At 40.4% G+C, this 15,936-nt stretch overlaps 1 protein-coding gene across 18 annotated transcripts in view; it reads right to left on the bottom strand.

Annotated features, from left to right (window-relative positions):
• SLC25A21 (solute carrier family 25 member 21) overlaps positions 1–15,936 on the bottom strand; it is a 528,802-nt gene that overhangs the window by 196,882 nt on the left and 315,984 nt on the right. Inside the window, exon 2 of one of the 18 annotated variants that reach the window (XM_086363525.1) lies at positions 5,845–5,913. The exons of the other annotated variants lie outside the window; for them this stretch is intronic. The gene's annotated coding sequence lies outside the window, so the exon portion shown is untranslated. The remainder of the gene's footprint in view (positions 1–5,844; positions 5,914–15,936) is intronic. 18 annotated transcript variants of the gene reach the window in all.

Genomic DNA, 15,936 nt, shown 5'->3' with positions numbered 1-15,936 from the left:
TCAAAATGTAAAACAACAGTTCTTTTCTAATTTTTCAACCTGAGGATAAATTTCGAGGTCATTTCTTTTTCTTTTTCTATTTAACCTAAAAGTTTCTCTGTTTTGTACTAAAAAGAAGTCAAATAAATAATCTACTCAAATTTTCAATATGTACTAATAAAAAGGAAGCAGAAGTGCTAATGTGAGATTCTTAGGACTAAGCATAGCAAAGGGCCAAAACGTATTCCAAGATTATTACTTCAGAAGCAATGATTAACATTTTCTTAATAAATCTCTCTCTCTCCCTCTCCCTCTTCCTCCACCCTCCCCTTCCCCTTCCCTGCCTCTCTCAGATTCCAGAAGAAGAGACTAGAAAATATTACTTTTGGAAGTCACGCATAATTTTTGTTTTGAAATGGAGCTAGAGCCATGCTTGACACTACTGCTCTATTAATCCTGTTTGCTTAAAAAAAGAAAAAGCTTAAGATACCTAGCAAATCCTGATAGAAAAGAGATTTCTATGTTTTTTTAATTCAAGAAGAGGTATGCCAGTTAACTGAGCAATGCAATAATCTCTCCCTACTCCATCTGGCATTATTCATTAGAAATAAGCAAAACAAACAAACAAAAAAACTAGCCTCTTGAACTGTGCAAGTAAAAATATGATATTGTCTGCACTAAAAACATTTCCTTAGGGAGTGTCCAGGCTGGCTGCTAGAAGCCCACCCATCACTAGCATCATTCTCACCAATCTTCTCATCACCCGTGAGAGTCCTCTTTATACTCTAGTGGGTGGGGTCATCCCTGCATTGGAAAGGAAAAAAGACCCTTGAACCTTGGCAGAGAAGAATGGACAGGACTGAGGGAGACACAGCTCTCCTGGGTCTAGATGAAACTTTCTTGGTGTAAGAGTAGTAAAGGAGCAGCTGGTGCAGAGGTCCTGGAAAATTCACTGACACAGAGTAAATATATGAAAATCATTTTTAATTCTCTGTGATATAAAGCTATAAACCACAAGTTGAGCACTGAAGAAAATACAGCATATGCTGTATAAAATGCCCAGGTTATGTGGCCAAAAGAAATATGTGAATTCCATAAAGTACGTGAATTGCCCTTGTGTGAAGATTGGCTCATGATTGGAGCAAAAGACAGGTTTAGTGTTTTTGTTTGTTTTATTTTTCCAAATACATAATTTAAAAATATACATGCATCAATTTTTAAACTACCTTCATTCAATAAGTACTTATCGAGCACCTACTTTGTGCCAACACTCTTCTAGACACTGCATACATACATCAGTAAGCAAAAGAAGGTCTCAGCTTACATTCCGGGGAGCTGGACAGTTAACAAGTACACACAGAAATCAACATGATGAGATCAGAAGACTAGAGCAAAGATAAATGGGGCAATGAGAGCGAGAGAAACACAAGAGGCCGCTTTAGATGAGGTGGCCAGGGAGGACTCTGAGTGGAGATGACAAGTGAGCCAAGGTCTGAAGGCTGAGATAGAGCCAGTCATTTCAGGAGAAGGGATAGCAGGCACACGGGTTCTGAGACAGGAGAAAGCTTGGCATGTTCAAGGAATAGAGAAATCCCACTGCTGGGCATGTACCAAGATCACGCTACTTTTAGCCATGAAGACTTGACTTTGGAAACATAGAATATCAGACTAGAAGAAGCCTCCAAGATCATTTAGGGGAATAGCGTTAATCTCCAGGTGAGAAACAAGTCCCAGAGCATTCCATTGACTCCAGCTGCTCAAGCCACCAGCGTTGAACTAAAATGCTGGGCTCCTGCATTCATCTTCCTGCTTGATTAGATGTCTCTCTGAGCTAATGTTAATCACATTCTTGCCTGACACTTAAAGCCTGTCTACAGCGGATCGTTTCTGTCAATCTATCCTTTTAGGATGAAAATGAGTCAGAATTCTAATCAGTTCTCACTTTAGGACGTCTGAAAAAAAATTTTTTTTTAGGTATATTGGTTACTTTGCAGACTTTAAAAGGACACAAATATAGAAGTTTAAATTCTAAAGACTCTTTTTCCTTGAGACTTCAGCAGTACTCAATTAGATCTGATAGACATTTGCCATATTGTATCTATTTTATAAAAAAGAGAAATGCATTTCCCAGATAGAGTTTGATTACCAAAAATTGAGGATATTCAGCTTAATTTTGGATTGTTTTTCCTATAAAAGTATGTAACGTATTCAGTACTCAAAACTGGAGAAAATATTATTCAATAACCCCCAAATGGGAAAATTTTATTCTGTAGGAACTTGGCCCAGACTATGTAGAGTTGAATCCAGAGAATATACAGCTCTATTTATCATCTTGCAAACTTCTTCATTATGTCAAAACTAAATCTCAACTGTGCCCTGACTGCAAATAAAAAGCAATACAGGCTATTTTAGCTATCTCAATAAGAGTATTTTGAGAATTAATCGATTTTCCAGGAATGTTTAAACAATTTTATCAATTTTTGGTCAAGGTTCACAGTTCTGATATTACATTATCAGCCTTGAATTTAAGTTTTTCTAAAGAAATTTTTGATTTTTTTTATTTTTGGAAAGGAAAACCAATCTTCCAGCATGTCCACAACAACCACAGTTTTCAACTGCGCTACAACCCCAGCAATTCTGATGTCATTCTTCATTCCCACTATACGCTCAGCTCAAAAGGAGCTTTCCCATGGCCAGGTCCCCAGGTTTCAAGGGTCAGCTCACAGTTGTGCTTTCTCTTCTCAAGCAGCTTCCTTCTCAATGCTTTCAGGGTTCTCTCGTGATATAGGAAGAGCCCGAGTAAGTAACTAAAATATTTTCTACGTGACACAAGACTTTTAAGGGATATTCCAGTCCTCTATGACAGACTATAGATACAGGTGAGGAGCAAATATCCCTGATAAGACAATTTTATTTTCACTGGTAATGTTGCTTAGGGTTTAACCAGAAATCATTTAAAATAAGTGCTATAGTCAAATAAACAGCAAACATTCTGAATTTTACTGTACTTCTTGAATTTAGAGTTAGAGCTTTTCTCAAATAGCCTTTGGATAGCTGCTGAAAATAGACATGGTTATTAGTTCCAAATTCTCTCTTTCCCCCAAAACCGGTACTTAAAACAGATGATAGAGAAAAGTTTATGAATGCATTTTTTTTAAAAAAAACTTTAAAAATCCCATTTGTTTTTTAAATCAAAATAATCCCAAATAAGTTTATTTTAATCCTATGCTTTATACTCATATGATATTCTAATAATACAAGATGGGAATCTAAACCATGGTTAAGGCAATATCTCATTTAGCTAATACCTATGACAGGGGAACCTGTCATAGGTATTAGCTAAATAAGTAGATTAATGAAGTTGCTGAAAATTTTAAAGCTATTGAGATAAAACCCTGGTTGGGGACTGAGGGGCGGGATGGGGGAGGTGAACAGAGGAAGCAGTCATCATGCTGATACTCACTTTAGAAGCAATTCACTTTCCCATGACAAAGATAAGAAAGCCATTTAAGAATAATTTAACCTTTCAGCTTAAAAAAAAAAAAAAAAAAAAGAATGTCTGAAAAAGCCCATTGACAGGCATGAAGAATCCAAAGATGCTTTGCCTCATCCTCCTTGGGCTCCTCATAGAAGGAGAAGCCTTTGCAGGTAAGCAGAAAGAAGAGAGACGTGTCCTTATGTGTTAGCTAAGGGAGAATCTTCTAACTAAGCCCATGTCATTAGTTGAGGAATAATAGCTACTGTACTTTAAACAGATACCAAATCTGTATTTTTTTTTTAGACAAAAACATAAATTAAGGGGAAATGAAACATTTTACAAAATTTCCACAATGTGAGTCATAAAAATAGTATGCTCCTCTGGCGAGTGATTTAAAAAAGACCTCCATTTACAAAATAGATAAAAGAAAAGAAATTAGAAATAATATTTCAAGATTATGAAATGCATTACCATTGGCTTAAAGCTCAACATTCAGAAAACGAAGATCATGGCATCCGGTCCCATCAGTTCATAGGAAAGAGATGGGGAAACAGTGGAAACAGTGTCAGACTTTATTTTTGGGGGTTCCAAAATCACTGCAGATGGTGACTGCAGCTATGAAATTAAAAGACGCGTACTCCTTGGAAGGAAAGTTATGACCAACCTAGATAGCATATTCAAAAGCAGAGACATTACTTTGCCAACAAAGGTCCGTCTAGTCAAGGCTATGGTTTTTCCTGTGGTCATGTATGGATGTGAGAGTTGGACTGTGAAGAAGGCTGAGCATCAAAGAATTGATGCTTTTGAACTGTGGTGTTGGAGAAGACTCTTGAGAGTCCCTTGGACTGCAAGGAGATACAACCAGTCCATTCTGAAGGGGATCAGCCCTGGGATTTCTTTGGAGGGAATGATGCTGAAGCTGAAACTCCAGTACTTTGGCCACCTCATGTGAAGAGTTGACTCATTGGAAAAGACCCTGATGCTGGGAGGGATTGGGGACAGGAGGAGAAGGGGACAACAGAGGATGAGATGGCTGGATGGCGTCACTGACTCGATGAACATGAGTCTGAGTGAACTCCGGGAGTTGGTGATGGACAGGGAGGCCTGGCGTGCTGCGATTCATGGGGTTGCAAATAGTTGGAGAATACTGAGCGACTGATCTGTTCTGATATATATTTATATTTATTTATTATTTAAATATATTTATATTTATTATATATATATATATTTATTTATTTGGTTGCACCAGGTCTTTTTGTGGCATGCAGGATCTAGATCCCTGACCAGGGATTGAACCTGGGCCCCCTACATTGGGAGTGTGGACTCTTATCCCCTAGGGAATTTCCGTGGAATTTTTTTTTTTAAAGAAAGGATTTGTTTCCCTTATCAATAAGTCTGAAAAATAATTGTAGCCTATGATAGCAAGATTATTCTACATAAGATCTTTGAGACAAATTTTTTCTTCAATGTTTCAGAGCACCGGGTCCTTAGACAGCCTCTCTTTCTATCTACTCTTCATTATTATTGGGCTGCTGGAGAAATGATTAAAACTGTCCAGTAGCAGCAAAGGCCCACATGCATGTAGCATTCACTATGGATTAGGAAACTCTTAACCAATGGCTTGGATTTGTGTTCAGTGGGAAGGACTACTGAACATGAGGGAGGGGCAAATCTATTTACTGAGGGCCCTCCTGAGTTTTCCACAGTGTAGATAATGTGCTTATGGGGTTCCTTGTTTCCCAAAGAGAGGCAGAACATTGTCAAAGTAAAAATCCCAAGAGTAATATTAATGAAATTTCTTTCTGGGGTTACGGGCTCTCATCCCCCATCCTTCTGTCTTTCTCCAGAAATCCACACCTGTCTAGAACGTCAGGTAGCATTCCTACCAGTGCACAAAATAGGACTACTTTCTCTTGTTTTAGGGTCAAGCTTAGGTTATACTAGTCTTTTTAATTAAATCACTATACAAACATAGGACCTTTTAAAGTTTGCCTGAACTCACTGGCAATGACAAATTTAATTTGTAATAAAGCAATTAGGTGGGGGGAAATGGCATTTTAAAGCATTTATTCCCTTAACACATATTCACTACCGCCCTACGATATGCCAAGGAGAACATAATTAATTGTCACCTCTACCCATTCCAAATATATTATCCATCCTGTGCACAGTTTTTATTTGATTATGTCAATAAATAAAATCTCAAATGATGACTGCATGGAAAAAATGACACACTGCATCTATGTGAATCTGTGGTGTGCCCACCACCCAGGACTTTCTGGCTTTGGCTCAGGAAGTACAGAAAGACATTTCAATTAAATAAAACAAATCCCAGAAAAATCCTGATATGCTCATGCAGCTTCAAAAGCAAAGTTGAAGTTACTCACAACTTTCAGGATCCTTTCAGGATTCTGTAACCATTTTGTGCTATTATAAGTTGCCATTGATTGATTTAGCTAAAGGACAAAGATGAAACAAAAATACAGTTTATAAAAATGTGGTTCTACTCCTTGCTTGCTTTACTTCAGACACATTCTCTCCATGGTTAGAAACAAGCCATGACAGTGGTCTAGCCCCAGATTTCTATGCATGGTGAGAAATCAGGCATAACCATGGTCTAACCCTGAATGTGATCTTAATGTTTTATACCACGGACAAATCATTAACATATGGAAATAACCCTCTCAGCCGCTCCATAATTTTTTTTAGATCTATAGACTCTACTGCCTTGACTTTAAACTCCATCTTGAATTTTTTCCACTGTTCTCTCCCAATTATAAAAGGATTTTCTTTTCTTTCTTTTTCTTTTTTTTTAAGGATCTATTGGGGAGAAAAAAAATTTCATTCCTTGTTTCCACCCTGCTGTTCTGTTGGCCTCAGTGGCTGCTCAACGTCCCCTCTCCAACCTCTAAATTAAGTGTTCATTTTCAAGTTCACTGCTGTTCTCCCCTCCCCCTGTAAAGGAAGGCTGTGGATGGTCCCCAGCCCAGTCCCTCGCTCTCCGCTGGGCTCCCCACCAAGCAGCCTCTCACCAGAGCCTGTCCTCAGATTTCTCTTTTTAATAAAGTTTATGGTGGGCTTATACCTCTAAATCATTTTTACTCATCAGGGCCGCTCACCTTCCCTCTGTAACAACCGACACTCACTCCCCTCCCGTTGCCTGGCACTGATTTTTTGCCCCTGTAACCTCTCTCAGTAGGACAGAGTGTGTTTTCTCTGGCTGGAGATAATATATTCCCATATCACTCTCACAAACCACAGAATGAGCTCCGCAAGGAAACTGCCCTTCCACTTCCCGTCATTGCTAACAAAGCAGTTTACAGAAATAAAACCAATGAGAACCACAGGTTAATGAGATAGTTAACATACACACACACACACACACGAAAAGAATTCTTTACATAAAGACTTTTTTTTACAGAACTGCCTGTAGGGTGTTCAGCCATGGTTCCCAAAGGCTGACCCAGTGACCAGTCAGGCTTAAGATTCACCCAGGAGGGTGTTAAACATAAATATCCATAGGCCCCACCCCCAGAGTTTCGGATTCAGGGGGTCTGAGGTTTGGGAGCCTCAGAGAGAGACAGAATGTAAATCAATCTCAGCAGCTTGAGTAAAAGCCCCATAAGCACATATATAACAACACATGGCTGCCAAATTTTCAAGCCATGTGAGACCTTAGAATTCACACAGTGATTAATATGTTTGAGGAGAAGTATGATAAGACTTCTCAGTGCAAGTTAAGTCCTGACGTGAGGAAGATGAAAGCTGAGGTGTGTATCGGCCTGTCCACTCACCGGCAGCCTGTACCTGTGCCTGTGCAATAAACTGTGAGGACGCCACCTCACCCCTACTTCTCCCTGCCTTCCCCAGCACCCCCAAAAGATGTGCCGCACATCTCTTTGACAGGACATGTTTGCAAAGATCAGTCTTTATAGGATGGCCAATTCAGTTCATTTGCAACTGATTTATGTCCCATTCAAAAATGAAACAAAACAAAAATGATGAAAAATGACTCTGGGCAAAATAGTGAACATCTCAGTAATTCTGTCTTCCTGAAGCACAATGAGCCATTTCCCTTCCTGGGAATAAAAGTGTGAAGGGGATGTAAGCTAAAACCCCCGTGGAGTGTAACTTCGATAAATCTGTGGGGTTTTGAATATCACTCTTTCCACACCAGGACAGACCATCAAATGCACATGTAGTAAAATTCCCTCCTACCTAGGGTCTTGCTTATTTGCAACTGTCAACCTATTTTAAGCAAGAGTATTTTTCTTACTAAGGAACCACCGGACCATCTCCCTTTCCCCATAAAGAAGTCCTTTCCCCATTGCCCTCTAGGCTTGTGCTGTCTAATCCCATAACCACTAACCATGTATGGCTATTGAGCATTTGAAATGTGACTGTCAATAAGTAGATGTATTCTAAGTGTAAAACAGATATCAGATTTCAAGGACTGAGTATAAAAAAAAGAACGCAAAACATTTCAATCATTTTTCCAGAGACTAACATGATTGCTACGATAATGTTTTAGATATATGAGGTCAATTAAAATATAGTTGCTATGCTAAGTCACTTCAGTCGCATCTGACTCTGTGCGACCCCATAGATGGCGGCCCACCAGGCTCCCCCGTCCCTGGGATTCTCCAGGCAAGAACACCGGAGTGGGTTGCCATTTCCTTCTCCAATGCAGGAAAGTGAAAAGAGAAAGTGAAGTCGCTCAGTCATGTCCGACTCTTAGCGACCCCATGGACTGCAGTCTACCAGGCTCCTCCGTCCATGGGATTTTCCAGGCAAGATTACTGGAGTGGGGTGCCATTGCCTTCTCCAGATGAGATATAGTTAGGTGAGATATACTGTTAAAATTAATTTTATAAAATGTTTTACTTTAAAAAATATAGCTTTTAGAATGTATTTTATTTCAAGTAGCCAGCGCTGTTCTAGGTGAAGTCCAAGAAATTACTTGTCATCTCAAAGCTTGTCACCTGTCCTCCAGCGGCGCCTTCAGTGCTGTGCGCGGGCTCACTCCACCCACCTCTCATCGTGACATGCCTCCTGGAAACCCTCTCATCTCCTTGTTATCCGGTCCCATCTCCAAACCTCCACTACAAGCTTGAAACGTTTTGCCCACCACCATTATCAAGTAATCTCTCCCTTTTTATTTCAACAGATCCTTATTTCCCATATCTCTTTCATGAAATCATCAGTTTTTCAATGAAGAAAACAGTTGCATATTATTCACTTCTAGACATTCCAGTTTGGCCACAGAACTCATAGGGCTCTCGTTTCTGATTGTTTCCCAACACTCATTCATTTGTTTGTTCAACAGCATTCACTGGGCCCCTCCTGGAGGCCAGGCACTGTGCATCCCTCGGGGGTTACCTAAGGATGTCAGTGCACAGACCCAAGGTGATGTGTAGAGTAACGTCAACAGGAACTCACAGATAAAACTGATGCTCTCCTGTCCTCAGACCCAGGAGGACTCTCCACTTGCAAACACCCTTCTGAGGAAGGATTTAAATGCAGTGCTCACGTAACACAAGTCTTCCAACTTGGAAACCTGAAACCTCCTGACTCCCTATTAAACATTTCCCCTCTCTCACATTTTGTATTCTCCATAGTGTTTCCCTGACTACCTTATAAACTCCATTTGTCTTTGCAGTTCCCATTTCCTCTGCTGACACAGTATTAAACACCATGATTTCCTATAAATAAATATACATATATGCATGTGTGTGTGCTAAGTCGCTTTAGTTGTGTCTGACTCTTTGCGACCCTATGGACTGTAGTCTGCCAGGCTTCTCTGTCCATGGGATTCTCCAGGCAAGAATACTGGAGTGGGTTGCCGTGTCCTCCTCCAGGGGAACTTTCCAACCCAGGGATTGAACCCACATCTCTTACGTCTCCTGCACCACTAGCGCCACCTGGGAAGCCCCATATATATAAATATGTATGTTATATATAAGACTATGCATATGTATAGTCATTTATTTCCTACAGTAAGGTAGGTACTATTACTGTTTCTATGTGAAGATATGAAAAACTGAGGCACAGGGAAGTAACTGATGTTACATGGATAATAAAGAAGCAGAATTTAAACCCAGGCAGCCTAACTCTAGAGCCAGAGTTCTTAAATACTAGGTAATCCTGTATCAGAGAGAATACAAACAAGCACCAAGGAACATGTAAGCTTGAAGCTGGTGAGGCCAGCTGGTGCCAAGTGAGAAAAGCCACACCAAAAATGAAGCCCATGTAGGGAAAGGAAAGCTCAAGGAAAAGAGGGAGAGACAGAGACTGAGAAACAACATGAGAAATGTATGAGATATTACTGATTATTTTATTTTTACTTATTTTATTTTATTTATATAAATCTCGAGGATAAGAAGCCAGAAACTAAACTACCTTTAGTCTTCCTAGTTATACAAGTAAATAAAGTCTTTCCTCATTTGTAGCTACAGGTTCTTAACTGGGAGTCCAACAACAATTGTACACAAAGTTCTTTGTATAAAAACAGAACTATGAAACAATGTACATGCATGTCTCTGGGGAGAATCTCAAAGGAGACCTTGATTCTACTTAACTGCTGTGCTTACAGTATCTTAGCCAAATCTCCTCTGCCAGATCAGGTGGGGACACTTAGAATAAGGCTGTTTTCATGTGATAGCCTATGCTCACATTAGGTCTATCCCTAGAGCTACACTTATATGGAGGAAAATGAATGATTTCTCATAAAGCCAAGTGCTACAGTGCCTAAAATCTTTCCATAAAGGATTTATTACTTACAATTTCTAATCATCTTTCAAAATGCAAAGCATGTTTCTGTTAAACATAACAGAATTGAAAATGCATGCTTGCAACCTAAGGGTCCATCAGTGGATGACTGGACAGTGGATGGAGAAAATGTGATACATCATATATATATACAATGGAATGCTGCTGCTGCTGCTGCTCTAAGTCACTTCAGTCGTGTCTGACTCTGTGCGACCCCATAGACAGCAGCCCACCAGGTTCCCCCATCCTTGGGATTCTCCAGGCAAGAACACTGGAGTGGGTTGCCATTTCCTTCTCCAGTGCATGAAAGTGAAAAGTGAAAGTGAAGTTCGCTCAGTCGTGTCCGACCCTCAGCGACCCCATGGACTGCAACCTTCCAGGCTCCTCCGTCCATGGGACAATGGAATGCTACACAGCCATAAAAAAAGGAAACTGCCACTTGCAACAACACGAATGGAATTTGAGAACATTAGGCTAGGTGAAACAAATCAGGCAGGATGGACAAATGCTATATGATCTCGCTTATATGTGGAACCTAAAAAATAAAAAATCAAACTCATAGATGCTGAGTACAACATTGGTAGTTGCCAGAGGCGGGGTGGGGGTTGAGGAAAATGGATGAAGATAGTCACAAGGTATAAACTTCCATTATAAAATAAGTCCTGTGGATGTAATGTATGGTTAGTAACAGAAGCAGAAGATATTAAGAAGAGGAGGCAAGAATACACAGAAGAACTGTACAAAAAAGAGCTTCACGACCCAGATAATCATGATGGTGTGATCACTCACCTGGAGCCAGACATCCTGGAACGTGAAGTTAAGTGGGCCTTAGAAAGCATCACTATGAACAAAGCTAGTGGAGGTGATGGAATTCCAGTTGAGCTATTTCAAATCCTGAAAGATGATGCTGTGAAAGTGCTGCACTCAATATGCCAGCAAATTTGGAAAAGTCAGCAGTGCCCACAGGACTGGAAAAGGTCAGTTTTCATTCCACTCCCAAAGAAAGGCAATGCCAAAGAATGCTCAAACTACTGCACAATTGCACTCATCTCACACGCTAGTAAAGTAATGCTCAAAATTCTCCGAGCCAGGCTTCAACAATATGTGAACCATGAACTTCCTGATGTTCAAGCTGGTTTCAGAAAAGGCAGAGGAACCAGAGATCAAATTGCCAACATCCACTGGATCATGGAAAAAGCAAGAGAGTTCCAGAAAAACATCTATCTGCTTTATTGACTATGCCAAAGCCTTTGACTGTGTGGATCACAATAAACTGTGGGAAATTCTGAAAGAGATGGGAATACCAGACCACCTGACCTGCCTCTTGAGAAACCTATATGCAGGTCAGGAAGCAACAGTTCGAACTGGACATGGAACAACAGACAGGTTCCAAATAGGAAAAGGAGTACGTCAAGGCTGTATATTGTCACCCTGCTTATTTAACTTCTATGCAGAGTACATCATGAGAAAGGCTGGGCTGAAGAAGCACAAGCTGGAATCAAGATTGCCAGGAGAAATATCAATAACCTCAGATATGCAGATGACACTACCCTTATGGCAGAAAGTGAAGAGGAACTCAAAAGCCTCTTGATGAAAGTGAAAGTGGAGAGTGAAAAAGTTGGCTTAAAGCTCAACATTCAGAAAATGAAGATCATGGCATCCGGTCCCATCACTTCATGGGAAATAGATGGGGAAACAGTGGAAACAGTGTCAGACTTCAGGTTTTTGGGCTCCAAAATCACTGCAGATGGTGACTGCAGCCATGAAATTAAAAGACGCTTACTCCTTGGAAGGAAAGTTAGGACCAACCTAGATAGCATATTCAAAAGCAGAGATACTACTTTGTGAACAAAGGTCCATCTAGTCAAGGCTATGGTTTTTCCAGTGGTCATGTATGGATGTGAGAGTTGAACTGTGAAGAAAGCTGAGCGCCAAAGAATTGATGCTTTTGAACTGTGGTGTTGGAGAAGATTCTTGAGAGTCCCTTGGACTGCAAGGAGATCCAACCAGTCCATTCTAAAGGAGATCAGTCTTGGGTGTTCATTGGAAGGACTGATCCTGAAGCTGAAACTCCAGTACTTTGGCCACCTCATGCGAAGGGTTGACTCATTGGAAAAGACCCTGATGCTGGGAGGGATTGGGGACAGGAGGAGAAGGGGACAACAGAGGATGAGATGGCTGGATGGCCTCACCGACTCAATGGACATGAGTTTGAGTGAACTCTGGGAGTTGGTGATGGACAGGGAGGCCTGGCGTGCTGCAATTCATGGGGTTGCAAAGATCGGACACGACTGAGTGACTGAACTGAACTGGACACTATATTGTACATTTGAAAGATGCTAAGAGAGTAGATCTCAAAAGTTCTCATCACAATAAAAAGAAAATTGTGACTGTGTGTGGTAATGGATGTTAACTAGACTTATTGTGATTATTTTGCAAAATATACAAACATTGAATCATTATGTACACCTGAAACTAATATGTCAATTACATCTCAATTTAAAAGAAGAAAATGCATGTTTATGTCAGCTCTTTCTCCAAATCCCACTAAAATGACAGTGTGTCAGTTCTGAATGTTTGTCTGCAGACCATTTCTCACTCTTCCCTTGTCCTCTGCTCTATTATTCAGAGGGACCACCTTCTGCTGAGCTGGGCCTCCCAGGCTTCCATGGGTTTAGCATCTAGGAGCACTGATAGGAGACAGTAGAGAGAAGAGAGAAGCCAGAAGACCTTCCCTCTCCCTGTCTGCCTCAGACAGGGAATCTGGCAGTGGTTGAGGCTCCTCTGAGACCAGCTACCACTAGACGGATATACTCCGGTTCTCCAGCTATCGCCAGGTAGTCCTGACCCTTGGGCTTAGGTCACACTACCACCTCCCCCGTCCCTCCAGCCAGGGGTAACAGAATCAGTAATTTACAGAGTGAAAAAAAAATGAAAAAAATTCCTGTGAAGAAAGAACTTGGAAATACATTTTTAGAATCTGTCATCTTTCATTCAACAAAGAAAAGGATTAGGTACAAACAGAACCCAAAAAGAAAGAACTAGACTTATTGATTTTGCCACATCCCAGATGGTAAAGCGTCTGCCTACTATGCAGGAGACCTGGATTCGATCCCTGGGTCAGGAAGATCCCCTGGAGAAGGAAATGGCAACCCACTCCAGTACCCTTGCCTGAAAAATCCCATGGACGGAGGAGTCTGTTAGGCTACAGTCTATGGGGTCGCAAAGAGTCAGACACGACTCAGCGACTTCACTCACAACACATGGGATATTGGGGAAAATGAGGCCTTTCCACGCTCAGATTAATTCACTGTACCATTCTTCAAGCAATAATATCCTATGAGAGGCAAAAACAGCCCACAAAAAACTGAAGCCGTGAGGTTTGGCCTGGTGTAACCCATGCCCACTTTGACAATGCTTGCAACAACTTAGAACCCAATGCCCTTGACTCTCATCAAGGAAAGTAACCTGGTAAAATCACTAATGCTCTGTGGTTTCACGTTTTATCCTTTATAGTTTACAGTCTGTCTTATTCAGAAGCATAGACATCTCCTGTGCAATATAACAGTGATGATTTCAGCAATAATTTAGTCTGTCCTGTGCCCTCCCTGTCACTTGTGTGTTAGTGCCCCCCTGACACATGGTTCCAATCTTGTGTATTCCACTTTGATTCAGTCAACTACAAGAGTTTGGGGCTTTCAGTTTATTTCATGATTGTGAGTCTGTATTCAGTATAGTTTTTATTGTCATGTAGGTCAAATACCATCCACTATCCCACTGACTTCTCTTTCAGGGTCCCTGGAAGTTAGGTAAGAGCACTTGACAAATTTAAATCAGTGAATTCCCTTTCCATAAAAATATCTATATAAAAAGAAGACAAAGTTCTAATGAATTGGTACATTTCAATAAATACCCTAGTCAAATCCAGTTCCATGAAATGACATTTTTTAATTCACTGTGATGAGATTCCTATTAACTCGTCAAATTGTGAGCTCTTTGAGGGCAGAGCTAACCTAGAACCCACATGCACCGGATGCTCAATATACTTTGCTAAATGAATGAATGAAGGCTTGCAGGAATGAATGAGTAACCATAATGTCAATATCATGTCTCATTTAAATCATTCTTACTTCTCCTTGCTCATTTGAACACAATGCTAATTTAGGAAATTAGCATTAAATGAAAAAGACTATATATTCCTCAGAGAGTTTAATAACAATACTCTGGCTTTTCAAAGAAAGTTAATATAAAAATTAGGAAGGAAAGGACGAGTTTTGCTTCAGTTTCTGAACTCTATATAAAAGATGGTCCAGGGAGTGCACACACCTTATTGTTTAGTTGCTCAGTCATGTCTGATTCTTTGTGACTCCATGGACTGTAGCCACCCACGCCCCCTCAAGCTCTTCTGTCCATGGGATTTCCCAGGCAAAAATATCAGAGAGGGTTGCCACTTCCTTCTCCAGTGGATCTTTCTGACCCAGGGATTGAACCTATGTCTCCTGCATTGGCAGGTGGATTCTTCACCACTGAGTCAACAGGGAGCCTACACATACCTTACATTTGAACATTAGTTGGATTTCCTTCTTTCTGTGTTTGGGTTTGGTAACTTGAGGTTGTTATAGACTGAATGTTTGTGGCTCCCCCGGAATTCACATATTGAGGCCCTAACCCCCAGTATGATTGTATTTGGAGGTGAGGTCTTTGGTGGGGGTGGGGAGGAAATAGGTTTAGATGAAGTCATGGGGGATCCCATGATGATGAAATTTGTGTTCTTATAAGAAGAAAGACATGGGTGTTTCCTCTCTCCATCACCAAGAAAGGATACAGCAAGAATGTGAGTGTCTACTCAGGACAGGTAGAGGGTTCTCATCAAGAATCAAATTGGTATCTTGATCTTGAGCTTTCCACCCTCCAAAACAGCCTCCAATCTATGTAATTTTGTTATAGGTGCAAAAGCTGACTATGAAAGAGGCCACATTCTCATCTTCTCTATCAGAAATGTAATATTATTTGCATGTCACAGACACCTTCCCTTGCTTTCAGCCACCAGCCTAGATTCGGTTGCCTCTTCAGGTAAATTAAGCAACATGTCCATTCAATGACCAGCCTCACTCATCAAGTATTCCCTAACTGTGGTCGTAAGGGTTTGCTTGACCATCACTGTTGGATGGTACTTCTGCTATTAAGCTCCATCCTAGGCATGTTGTTGGAATTGACACAATGCAAATAAATGGAAACTTTCACTACAGTTGCAGAGCTTTTAATTTGAAAAAATAGAGTTCAGTAATTTAGTCACAGATTTAATTTTTTCTAAAAAAATGCTCCAAATCATATTAAAACCCACAAGTTTTGTTTTCTCTTGGTAAACAGACTTAATACATTGCCCTGATTTGTATCTCCCTTTAAGAGCAAATGCATTTTCCAGGAAATATGGCACTCTGCACTGGCAAACAGATGTAGGAATAAATTCTTTAAGCACCATTAAAGAAGTTTACTTGAAATTTTGGAGTTTCACACCAAAATGCTAACTATTAAATAGCAATCTGCTATATGCAATGCCAAGTGGAAGTCTGCTGTCATAATTTACTTAGACAGAGTTACGTTTTTACATCATTTTGATAAATTTCCTTTGCTCACCAGTTAAGTCACAAATCATTCCTTATGGTTGTCATGTGACGGCAGTAAAATATTATATACCTTCAGATGACCTC

This window comes from Bos grunniens, chromosome 21 (genome assembly GCF_055505025.1).
Source record: "Bos grunniens cultivar Pamir isolate PY7600 chromosome 21, Bosgru_T2T1.0, whole genome shotgun sequence".
Classification (NCBI taxonomy): Eukaryota; Metazoa; Chordata; class Mammalia; order Artiodactyla; family Bovidae; genus Bos; species Bos grunniens.
Note: the sequence above shows the minus strand (reverse complement) of the source record. Positions and strands in the feature narration are given on the sequence as shown.